At 35.6% G+C, this 13,427-nt stretch overlaps 1 protein-coding gene across 1 annotated transcript in view; it reads left to right on the top strand.

Moving 5' to 3' along the window:
* The window catches only part of LOC138708072 (protein Hook homolog 3-like), a 70,310-nt gene extending 63,097 nt beyond the window's left edge, over positions 1 to 7,213 (top strand). Inside the window, exon 15 of the mRNA XM_069838214.1 lies at positions 7,075 to 7,213. The gene's annotated coding sequence lies outside the window, so the exon portion shown is untranslated. The remainder of the gene's footprint in view (positions 1 to 7,074) is intronic.
* Positions 7,214 to 13,427: the final 6,214 nt, after the last annotated feature.

Below are 13,427 nucleotides of genomic sequence, written 5' to 3' on the forward strand. Positions count from 1 at the left end.
GAAATTAATAACTACTCATTTGTAAAACAACTTTGTAGATGAGTTACAGGTGGCATATACACACACACACACACAGACACAGTATATGTATTTTGTGAAGTTCGATTATGTTTGTGTAAGAGGAAGTACCCCTTTATATAGGGGGTGACTTTAGAATAATTAATAATTTTTCTCCTATCTAACAGATTTTTGTGAAAATTTGTACAGAAGTTAGAGGTAGCATATAAACGTAATCAAACTTTGCGAACAAAATATATGTTGCAAATCTAATCTTTCAGGTAAAGCTCCTTGTAAAGCAGATTTGAATAATTTCAAGGGAAAAATTGTTCAGGGGCCGGGTATCGATCCTGGGACCTCTGGTTGAACGTACCAGCGCTCTACCAACTGAGCTACCTGGGAACTCCACCTGACACTGTCTCAACTTTTCCCTTTATATCCACACAACTCGCGTGGGCTGACAAAACGCCAGAGACCCACATCGAGTGCACACAATCTCTGTGTGATTTGGAATTGTGGTTTTCTGTTAACGTACACAGTGATGTATATATTATGCAAATCTAGTCTTTCAGGTAAAGCTCCCTGTAAAGCAGATTTGAGCTCTCGGGTAGCTCAGTTGGTAGAGCGCTGGTACATTCAACCAGAGGTCCCAGGATCGATACCCGGCCCCGGAACAATTTTTCCCTTGAAATTATTCAAATCTGCTTTACAGGGAGCTTTACCTGAAAGACTAGATTTGCATAATATATACGTCACTGTGTACGTTAACAGAAAACCACAATTCCAAGTCACACAGAGATTGTGTGCACTCGATGTGGGTCTCTGGTGTTTCGTCAGCCCACGTGAGTTGTGTGGATATAAAGGGAAAAGTTGAGACGGTGTCGGGTGGAGTTCCTGGGTAGCTCAGTTGGTAGAGCGCTGGTATGTTCAACCAGAGGTCCCGGGATCGATACCCGGCCCCGGAACAATTTTTCCCTTGAAATTATTCAAAATATATGTTACCTGTAACTCTTCTATAAAGTATCATGAAAATCTGTTAGGAGAGAAGTTATTAATTTTTTCTAAAACCTCCCACTATAAGTGGTTGTTTCTTGTACACAAACGTAATCAGAGTTTGTACACAAAATATATGCTACCTGCAACTCCTGTACGAAGTTTCATAAAATTATGTTATATAGGAGAGAAGTTATTAATTTTGTTCAGCTAGATTTGCATTCTGACACACTGTGCACTGCCTCAAAATGACTTGTTATCCAAGAAAAAATATTATATTCTCAAAAAGCGCAAATATGAGCACCATCTGAAATATGCCCATGGAAGTAGAATAATTTCTCATCATTATGGTAAAATATTTATCATCCGAGCTTGTCAGAGTAATTTTTTAAGTTAATAAAATTAAATAACTTCATTTCAATTTCATTAACTCGCATAAAAATGTTAGTGGTAAATGCATAGCTTGGATTAAATATTTTTGTTCAATTATTGGTGTGATATGATTAATACTGTAGACCTATAACTGAAGGAATATAATTCATTTTTCAAACAAAAGTATTCCTTTAACATAAGAAAGTCACCCAACAAATCTCAGCACTTAGAAGAAAACTGCCAGCTGCATGGCACACTATCTTTATTAAGGGAAAGTTTAGGGGCATGCTGCCAATTGAAAATAAACATAACATCTTCACAACATACAGTGGTGTGAAGAATAACTATTCCAGGATATGGTGACAGAAAAAATACAGTTTTCGAGGTAGAGTGCAATTTTTTATTCCCCCCCCCCCCCAATCAGATTTTGAAATTGACCACAGTGCACTTGGGTATTCGTAATAAATTGCATTGTAAATGGTATATCACAAAAAAAAGAAGAAGAAGTCTGTTGAGTCAGTGACTAAAAAGAAATTTTGTCTCCAGAAAATTACCAATATATCGAAAAATGGGTAGGGTCATAACCCTTTCGTCTCTTATTAGCTGTGATTTAGACTTTTATAAAATACAAGAGGTCTCAACAGTGCTGCAGCATCTACAAGATTCCCATGCACTCATTACGAGTGACTAATTTCTGCATGGAAATATATCTACTTCGGTACATCATAATATATGATATGCGAAAATAATCACTTAGTGATTTAAGATGACGCTTATTTCGTCGGATCCTGGCTGCATGGTCACTCGTAATGAGTGCCGGTTCCGGACAATTGGCCATAGAAATTTGGGAACTGGGACAATTGGTCACAGAAAATTGGTAACAGGGACAATTTGCCACAAATAGACAATTCACCACAAATAGACAATTTGCCAAAGATAGACAATTTCCCACAGATAGACAATTTGCCACACTGAGGTACAAAGATGAATCTATGACTTCCAGAAGCTCTATATTGTGCGAATGGATACAGAGATTAATAATTGTAAATTCCACTAAGTATGTGAATTGCTATGTACATGTAAATTTGGCTTCAAAAATGTCCTGCTAGGTTGTGGTCTACAGCTCTCAAGTACCGGATGATGGTGCCTTCTCCTTGTACCGCGGGTATTCTTCAACTATACATGATATTCGTCTGCCCATGTCGATATACTTCCGCTTCTTTTTGGTAGGAGAATGACCACCTTCCAATCTCTCTCTGTATCTGTCAGCTATAACGTTCAGTTGGTCAATATTCCTTGGTTCAGGTGATAGGTGCAGCTTCCTGGCACAGCGCACAGTTTTTTTTAATAGATGGTTTCTTCGGTAGATTCACACTGGCTTCGCTTGCAATACACCGTAACTCATTTTGAATAATGACAGACGTTGGTTCTCGGGAAGTCCCCTCCCTTGCCTTCATGTTCTCTATACATTCCTTTCCCTTAATCGTTCCCCAGTCTGCAGAATGATTCTTGTGTTCAGACGGTTCTTTGACGACACTGCTTCCACCTTCTGATAACGTGACTTGCATTACACCCGCCACGCATGTCACAGCGCCAAACAACTCCATTCTTATTTTCTCTAAGTCTCGTGTACATGTAGCCAAGCTATATTAATTTGATAGAGCCTCATTCTGATTTTGTGAAGCGAATTTCTTCCGCCATAGTTCCGAATTAGTTTACAGCTTCTGGATTTGCCTTGTGTTATCATAGAAATATATTATAAATTGTTGCGAATTTGAGTATTGCCTTGAATTTTAATGTGTGGCTAATTGTCTTTGATACGAATTTCAATTATGTGGCGAATTGTCTTTGATACGAATTCCAATTATGTGGTGAATTGCCTCTGTGGCCAATTTTCTGTGGCTAGTTGTCCCCAACCCAATGAGTGCACCTCTGCACATTAATGTGTTGGACATTGTGCCACTGTCATACATCTGTGACTCACTGCATGAGGGTTGGCCACTAGAGGGAACCTAAGAGGTGGAACTTAAACTGAAAGGATTCAATCCGGCATCGGAATTGGAATCCGGTGTGGCTTAGTGGATAGAGCATCAGCACGTAGAGCTGAAAACCCGGGTTCAAATCCCAGTGCCAGAGAGAATTTTTCTCTGTTCCACCCATCCTTCATCATATGTTGGAGCATTGCTTCATGTTTCTTTTTCTTCCTCTTTAGCTTCTATTGTAAGATTTTAATTCGTCTTTTCAATGCTGTCTTCCATGGTAATTATAATTCAACCTCAGGAACTTCACTGCTCTCTTCACTGGTGTTAAAATTTTAAAAAGCAAAATGAAATATAACAGCTCATTCTTTAAGTCAGAATTTGACTGATCTATTACAAAAAAAAATTTATACTGTGAATTTATTTAAGTATCTAAAGTAAATGTTCAGGAAAGCTAAAGGTGTCTGGAACTGCATCAAATTTTTATCTTTGCTTATTTAAAAATGTGACATTTTTCGGAAAATTTTACTATGTAAATAAATGTACTGTGTAGTCCATCGCTATGGAGTAATGGTTAGCCTTCTTGGCCATGGAACAAGCAGGCCCAGGTTCAAATCCCGGTCAGGACAAGTTACCTGGTTGGGGTTTGTTCTGAGATTTTTCCTCAACCACTCAAAGCAGAATTGTTGGATAACTATCGGCGTTGGACCTCGGACTCATTTCGCCTTCATTAGTATCATTTCCATCATCTCAGTAGTTTACAGATCAACCAGGAGGACATGGCAGACATTACATGATCTGCCTATAGGGAACATCTGTCTGTGGGAGCTGCACATATCCAGCAAAGCTGCAGGGGCTTTAATAAGTGGACTGCGGGTGACTGGGGGAATGTAGCTCCCTTGGATAGATGGCGCCTTGGTGAGTTGTGGAATGGATGACGGTGTGTTCTTCTGATTGAGGATACAGCAGATTCAAGCACATGAATTGCAAACAGATGCCATGGTTCTGAGGAGGCCGGAGAACTGGATTCTGTGAGTGAATCAATATGATGACACTATGCAGTAAATCATGAGCTTGAAACAAGCGATCCTAAGGACTTAACAATCATTCCAACATAAGGAGGTTGCGCAGTAAGCCTAAAGGCTAGTCTCCACTATTAAACATTTAACAACAACATGTTGAATTTAACATGTATATGGGCATTTCAAGTCTCAATTGAATTAACATGTTGAGTGAGTATGTTGAAGTTAACACTTTTAACATGTTGGCGTGTTTTCCAGCAGCAATGGAAAACATGTCAAGTCAATTCATTTGCTCGTGTAGCGTCGGTACAGTTCGGCAAAGTTCGTACAGTTTTCATAGCAACATCTAACTTCTGATTTTGTGGCGCGTATCTTGATCATTTTTATACTATCATTAGTCCTTGGTGTTGGCTGTAAGTTGTTCAGAGTAATGGAGTGGACAGAAGAAAATACGTTAGAATAAAATTAATGCACTGATGGAAAGGCCTTGTTTGTGGGATGTCTGCAAAAGAAGACAGAGACAAAACAAAGAAGGCTGACTGTTTTAGAGAAATGGAATTATTATTTAATTGTTCTCGAGAATACAATAGAGAGTTTGCACTCTCGTCGTACGCTAAACGGTAATACTATGTTGACGTCAGTAATGGTCGTGTTTGGTGATATATGTTAACGTTCGTAAAACTTCGGAAAGAATAATTATATGATATTACCCGCTCCTTAAACATCTATCATGTCGTAGGTCCTATGATAATCAATCGCGCTGTAATTTTTTTAATTGAAATGAAATGGCGGCTCTAAAATCGTGTTCTGACATTCTCAGAAAGTTTTTGAATCCAAATCGATCTTCAACTTTAAGCTCGTTTAGAATGTCTTCTGCATAGTGTCTGTTACTAAGATATTGCCACACCCACATTCTCATTTTCTTGCTTTTCAAGGCCTTGTAGGAAGCAATAGAGGCAATTACAAAAGTCAAATCATCATCTGAGTCCAATGTTCAAGGTTTGAAAATAAGACACTATCTGCATTAAAATCTCATAGACTGTTTACAGTGGACTACACAAAGAAAGTCAAGTTTAACATGTTTAACAGTGTGGACAAAGTGTTAAATGAAATTAGCATTAACATGTTCAATCAACATGTTGTTAAATGTTTAATAGTGGAGATGAGCCATAAGGTTGCAGTGCTAGCCTGCAGGCCCTCCTCCGAAAGACCCCAAAAAAAAAAAAAAATGTGTATGTTTCGAGTTGTTTTTTATTACAGCTCTTATCCATTAACATCTGTGGACATTTAAATGGAAATGTGTGATATATGACAATTATATATGTTAAGTCTTCCATTGACTTCATTCTTAAGAAATATATTAATGATAGCAATAAACTTTGCAGTACTAAAATAAATATGACGTAGGTATCGTGTATTGCTTTTACATACAAAATGAAGTATATATTAAGCTTATCAGCTCCTTTCACGAAACTGTTCTTATTGAACATAAAACTTATTTTAAACGTTCATTAAAAAATTCAAATGAGAACCACAGCAAAACAGAACTTAACAATCACTCAGTCAAGAGCGAATTAATAATGCTAGCAGTTGTTCCAGTATACTGTTGACCTCGATGGTTGTTAGTATTTGTAGAGAAACTTAAGCTATTGTTTTTGTTCATTTTGATTCTGCATACACTACTTTTAACACCTGAATATAAGTAATGATTAACTAGCAGACTTACTCGTGTTAATTATGTAAGTTTGTGCGGCTTACAGGTGTTTCGGTGCTTATCACACCATCCTCAGAGCCTACAAGATCTCGGCGTCATCTCGAACTTCTCTGCCTGTTATGTGGGTGCGTTTGATTGTTGAAAGGTGTTGAATAGTGGAGTCAAATAGTGTGTGTGTACTGAAATTGATCTGTGTGTTGAGAATTTGATCGGGGTGTGTTTTAGTGTGTTTGTATATTTCATACGATACAATACGAAATATACAAACACACTAAAACACACCCTGATCAAATTCTCAACACACAGATCAATTTCAGTACACACACACTATTTGACTCCACTATTCAACACCTTTCAACAATCAAACGCACCCACATAACAGGCAGAGAAGTTCGAGATGACGCCGAGATCTAGTAGGCTCTGAGGATGGTGTGATAAGCACCAAAACAGCTGTAAGCCGCACAAACTTACATAATTAACACGAGTAAGTCCGCTAGTTAATCAATTACTTATATTGTTTTTGCTTTTATTTTAACTTTGCTATGTTGAGAGACATGGTAATTTTCTTCCAGATAATTTCTGATTATTTGCTCGGAAGCAAGAAAATTGATGAGTCATTAGAATGACTTCGAATACATTTCTATACTAGATAGTTGAGAGGATGCACAGTTTAATAGTTAAGACGACACGTTCCCATTCCAGAGAGGTAATTCTATTTTTCCAGTGGCCTAATACTTCTGTTCATACTAAGACTCCACAGTCAACTTCAGCCCCTAACTCTTCTAACAGAAATAAAGTACTAGACATTTCCTTGAGAACTGAAAGCAGCAAGTAACATCTGTACTGCTACCAATGGCATTGTTCATAAATAGAGAGCTGTGTGTATGGCCTGTAGCAGAGTTATCTTACTTTGCACTAGATAATAGTTTGTTGCATGTAAAAATTGTTTGATACAATTTATCTTATTCGAACTGAAATGTCATTTTATTTCCTGCAGACTGGAGAGACGTCAACAGTGTAGCTAGTCTTCCCGTGTTGGATTGAGTGCATGAAGTATTGGGAGGTAGTGCTTCCTTCAGTCTTATTTTGATTTATTCACTAATTAGCCTAAGATAATACTTATAAATGAATTGTTATTCTTTTATATCATGTTCATGTATTTATTAATGGTAGAGGATAATACAGATTGGACACTATAGCCTACACAAATGTTTTGTATTGTCGGTTATGCAATAAAGAGCGTTATCATTTGATTACTGATTCTGAATTGCTCCATTGTTCTCCATTTCAGTCGGTGTTCCAGAATCTTTCCACATGACTATTTAGTGCCTTTAAAAATCTGAAACAGATTCACGGGGAAATTGTCACACTGCTTGAAACAATTTTTATTACATTCTAATATAGAAAATAAAACTTCTTAAGGGGAGAGGACGATAATTTTTGGTGAAAAACGAGTAAATTTTCAAATTTTCTGTGATATATGTGGAATGCATTGCGTAACATTTTGTAGGTATTTGTACCCTTATCGGATGTTGAGACGCCATTTTTAAACTTCCTGCGGTATGGATTTTTAAATCACACGCCCCCTTTTATTGTTGTTTCCGGTAAATTAAATTAAATTAAAAAAAAAAATTCTTTAAGATACTCTTTGACATGTGTGGAATGCATTGCATAACATTTTGTGGGTATTTGTGCCCTTATCTGATGTTGAGACGTCATTTTTAAACTTCCTGTGCTATGGATTTTTAAGTCATATGCCCCCTTTTTTTGTTGTTTCCGGTAACTTCATTTTTTTGCTACACTGCCAGACAGAAATAGATATAATTTCTGAACTATTAAAGATACATGCAAGAAATTTATAACACACATTCTTTAGACTAATAAGAAACTTTCCTCTGTAACAGAATTTTGTTAATTGATTTCATTTTAAAAGTGTCTGTTTGCAAAAAAGGAAATAAAAAAGTGTTATTAAATTTTAATTGTTTATTTTACAAATGTAGGGACTAATATCAGAATTTTGTTAAGACGCGCTACGAGCGTGCTAAGCTAGCCCTGGCTATCCACTGGTTACTTGTACAGAATTTAAATCATTTCATATCACTAACACTGGTTTATGAATACGAAAAACGCTGATCATCCACCGGAAGCCCGCGCTAAAAATGTCTATGAATACGGCCCTTAATGTCTTAATTGTAAAATAAATTTGATTGACAATGTTATTTAGTCAGCAATAAATTTTGACACGTGTTTTTGAAAATAAACTAATTTCGTCCATTGTTGTGCACGTATTCTTCTTCTGCTACTTTTATTGTGAAGTCAGTTTTTATTCATTCCGTACAAGCAGACTTATGTGAGGAGTTCATGTTAAACTGTGTGTTAATAACCACGTGTCTTTGATTACGAACATAATAATATTAACTTAATATCACGAATAATTTTAATTTTCATATTATACAGTGTTGTCTCAATGGATCGGTGGGTAATAAAAGATAATAAAAATGATAGTTTTACAAATTCAGAAACCAGTTGGTCACTTTGTAATGTATCACACGCCAATGCTGCTAATTTAAAAATGGGTGAATCAACCAAAGAACGAAAATATGGTGAAGCAACATATTTGCGCAAAGTAGAATTTTCACGATATGCAGCAATGAAATCAAAATTCCGTCATCGCCTGGATGCCACATCAGATATGAGAATTCAGCTTTCTTCCATCTCCCCAAACTTGAAAAGAATTTGTGAGCGAGGAAACAATACCATTCTTCACATTAGTATTTTGAAGGTATTTTTTTTTATAATTATGCATGTAATTGCTGAAAAAAAATACACGCAGTTTATAAATACTACTGCATGTTTATGAACTCATGGCTGTGCATGGTAATTAATGTAGTTGTAGACATATTATCGATGTTAAATACGTACAGAATATAAATATGGAGGCATATTAAATTTACATCTATATTAATCTAGCGATTAAATTAAATTAAATTTAATTTAATTTGAGGATCTGTGAATCATTTTTCGAGTCGAAAGGGATCAGTGATCAAGAAAGTTTGGGAACCACTGGTCTAGAGCATTAGATTAAATAAATAAATAGATATTCAGTAAATCAGGTATTTGTAATTACTAGAAATCACGTTATTATTTTCTTAAGATTTCCTATAGTACAAAACATGTGAATGGAAAAGAAAGCTATTTGGGACAGGACCATACACCAAGCAAGTTCTGAGGTATGTAGGAGTCAGAGTAGTGAAGAAGGGGTTCGCCAAACCCGCCTATTTTTTCTGTCTCTACTGTAGACAGTTTTAATATACAATTAATAGAATTTAGAAGTTAATCTTTTCAAAAAAATAGTAAAAACTACCAAAAAGATAGAATAAATAACAAAGATACATAATAAATTTCATTATACAAAGGCAACAAAGCTATCATTTGAGGTGAATTTTTAGGAGAGCAATTATTGATCCTTTAAGAGTCAATGAAGAGATATTGTTCCTAATGAAATCACTAGAGAAATTTTCAAACGAATGAAGGATGGTTCCTCTAGCTCCACTTCAGTGTGGTGAAGATTGTACTTCCGCAGATGGAAAGGAATAGATGGCTCATATATACGCTGCTTTTCGGTCTGAACTTCATCAAGCTGGTTCCTGGAGTATTCAAATCTAATTCTTGAATCACTTACATAGCCTGTATGATCATCGTTGAAGGCTATCATGTCCATTCTTCGAATACTATCATTTTCAGAGAGACCATGAACTTCCTTGAAGATAATGAATCCTGTATCATACCTCTGAATATAAAAGCCGCAATGTCTTAGCCCTAATTGTCACAAACTGAAACTACACAAGCTAATTTGCTGGTTGATACGTCATCAATACAACTGTCACTGTCACTACTACTACAGTCTAGTATATACAGTCACGAAGCTCAATAAATAGGGAATATGCATCCATAGATAGTTGCTAATCACTAGGATCGCTACTATCGCCTCATCACAGACAATGCGAAATAATACCGGCACAGTCTATTGTTCCTAGCACTCTCACAACTCAAGCTTCGTGACTGTATGTACTAGACTGTGCTACTACTATGAAAACCATAGAGAACAGACACAAACACCAAAAGCGCTGATGAGTATAGAGGCATTCACCTTCATTAAACTGGTAGCAAAAGTGAAATTTTCATAAGACAAAAATGGAAAAGTGGATACAAAGGATATAACAGAAGGTGAAAAATCAAGTGAATTAGGCAGTGAAGTAGTGGTAAACATTACAGGATTAAACCAGAAGGTCCACACCTGTGAGTAACGGTTAGCATGTTTGGCCGCAAAACCAGGTGGCCTGGGTTCGATTCCTGGTTGGAGCAAGTTACCTGGTTGAGGTTTTTTCTGGGGTTTTCCCCTCAACCCAATATGAGCAAATGCTGGGTAACTTTCGGTGTTGGACCCTGGACTCATTTCACCGGTATTATCACTTTCATATCATTCAGATGCTAAATAACCTAAGATGTTGATAAAGCATCGTAAAATAACCTAATAAAAAAAATAAACCAGAAGGACGCAGCACCTAAGATTCAGACATTAGAAAACTTAAGATTCGTGGTAGAAAACATCAGTGTGAAGATGGAGGAGTTGCTAAATGAGAAAAACCGACTAAAATAAGAAAGTGAATTATTTTGAACACAATATGAGGAAAAGGAACCGATTAAGTTTTAGTGTAGAAGAAAGGGTTGTGAAAAAGAAGAGGAAACCTTGGAGACAGTAAGTGAACTATGTAAAGTGATTTTTAATTTAGAAGTTGAACACATCGAGGAAACATATAGATTAGGAGGAGGTGTAAATAGGTCCATTTATGATAAGGTTTAGAAATACAGGAATGAGGGAAGTCATTTTAAATAATCGAAAACGGCTCAGTGGTTCAAATTTGCGCATAGAAAAAGACATCATTTGAAGTGAGAAATAGAAGAAAACACTGCTTCCATGTATGAAAGCAGCTAAGGCGAAAGGACATTTTGCGAAACTGTATGAAGGTAAGTTGAAAGTAAATGGAAAATTCTACGGTGTGGAGTATTGCTTGGAAAATGATTATCCAGAATTCAGAATACTGGCATACACGAGAAGTAGGGAAGAATGCAGTGGGCAGACCAGGGAGGGGAGTAAGGAGAAGAAGACAGCGGTACAGAAGAAAGAAATAGTTAAGCAATCAATAGGAGAAGACAAATTTAATCTGTGGAAATGAAGAAAAATGGATGGAAAAAATAATGACATCTTCTGGAGCTAGACAAGAGGTTCTTTCAGATCTTATTATGGAAATGGGAGAAGAGCCTGGAGCAAACGGAATTCCACCAAAGGTTACTGAACGAGGAAATGCAAACAAGCTTGTAAGTGGAAACCAGGATGATGTATGGCATGTAGGAATTTGCTGATAACAGCAATAATATCGTCTCACTTGAAGAAGATTAACAAGAGCGAAATAAGGAATGCGGATGCTAGAAAAGAGATGCGTGTAGATAAGAAGAGGATAAATAAGTCGGAACACATTATGGGGGGATTAAGGCGGATAAGGGATGGTTGTGAGGGCATAGGAAATAAGGTGAATGTTTCGAAGTGTAGTAAATGGAAATAGTGTTATTATAGTAAAGAGTAAAGGGGAATAGTGTTAATATAGTAAAGAGTAAAGGGAAATAGTGTTAATATAGTAAAGAAATAAGGTGAATCGAATAGTGTTAATATAGTAAAGAGGAATAGTGTTAATATGGTAAAGAGTAAAGGGAAATAGTGTTAATATAGTACAGAGTAAAGGGGAATAGTGTTAATATAGTAAAGAGTAAAGGGAAATAGTGTTAATATAGTACAGAGTAAAGGGGAATAGTGTTAATATAGTGAAGAGTAAAGGGAAATAGTGTTAATATAGTACAGAGTAAAGGGGAATAGTGTTAATATAGTACAGAGTAAAGGGGAATAGTGTTAATATAGTAAAGAGTAAAGAGAAGTGGTGTTAATATAGTACAGAGTAAAGGGAAATAGAGTTAATATAGTACAGAGTAAAGGGAAATAGTGTTAATATAGTAAAGAGTAAAGGGAAATAGTGTTAATATAGTACAGAGTAAAGGGGAATAGTGTTAATATAGTACAGAGTAAAGGGGAATTGTGTTAATATAGTACAGAGTAAAGGGGAATAGTGTTAATATAGTAAAGAGTAAAGGGAAATAGTGTTAATATAGTATAGAGTAAAGGGGAATAGTGTTAATATAGTACAGTGTAAAGGGGAATAGTGTTAATATAGTACAGAGTAAAGGGGAATAGTGTTAATATAGTAAAGAGTAAAGGGAAATAGTGTTAATATAGTACAGAGTAAAGGGGAATAGTGTTAATATAGTACAGAATAAAGGGGAATAGTATTAATATAGTACAGAGTAAAGGGGAATAGTGTTAATATAGTACAGAGTAAAGGGGAATAGTGTTAATATAGTACAGAGTAAAGGGGAATAGGGTTAATATAGTACAGAGTAAAGGGGAATAGTGTTAATATAGTACAGAGTAAAAGGAAATAGTGTTAATATAGTACAGAGTAAAGGGGAATAGTGTTAATATGGTAAAGAGTAAAGGGAAATAATGTTAATATAGTACAGAGTAAAGGGAAATAGTGTTAATATAGTACAGAGTAAAGGGGAATAGTGTTAATATAGTAAAGAAATATGGTGAATCGAATAGTGTTAATATAGTAAAGAGGAATAGTGTTAATATGGTAAAGAGTAAAGGGAAATAGTGTTAATATAGTAAAGAGTAAAGGGGAATAGTGTTAGTATAGTAAAGAGTAAAGGGGAATAGTGTTAATATAGTACAGAGTAAAGGGGAATAGTGTTAATATAGTACAGAGTAAAGGGGAATAGTGTTAATATAGTAAAGAGTAAAGGGGAATAATGTTAATATAGTAAAGAAATAAGGTGAATCGAATAGTGTTAATATAGTAAAGAGGAATAGTGTTAATATGGTAAAGAGTAAAGGGAAATAGTGTTAATATAGTACAGAGTAAAGGGGAATAGTGTTAATATAGTAAAGAGTAAAGGGAAATAGGGTTAATATAGTACAGACTAAAGGGGAATAGTGTTAATATAGTAAAGAGGAATAGTGTTAATATGGTAAAGAGTAAAGGGAAATAGTGTTAATATAGTACAGAGTAAAGGGGAATAGTGTTAATATAGTAAAGAAATAAGGTGAATCGAATAGTGTTAATATTGTAAAGAGTAAAGGGAAATAGTGTTAATATAGTATAGAGTAAAGGGGAATAGTATTAATATAGTAAAGAGTAAAGGGAAATAGTGTTAATATAGTACAGAGTAAAGGGGAAT

Source organism: Periplaneta americana, chromosome 10 (genome assembly GCF_040183065.1).
Source record: "Periplaneta americana isolate PAMFEO1 chromosome 10, P.americana_PAMFEO1_priV1, whole genome shotgun sequence".
Taxonomy (NCBI): Eukaryota; Metazoa; Arthropoda; class Insecta; order Blattodea; family Blattidae; genus Periplaneta; species Periplaneta americana.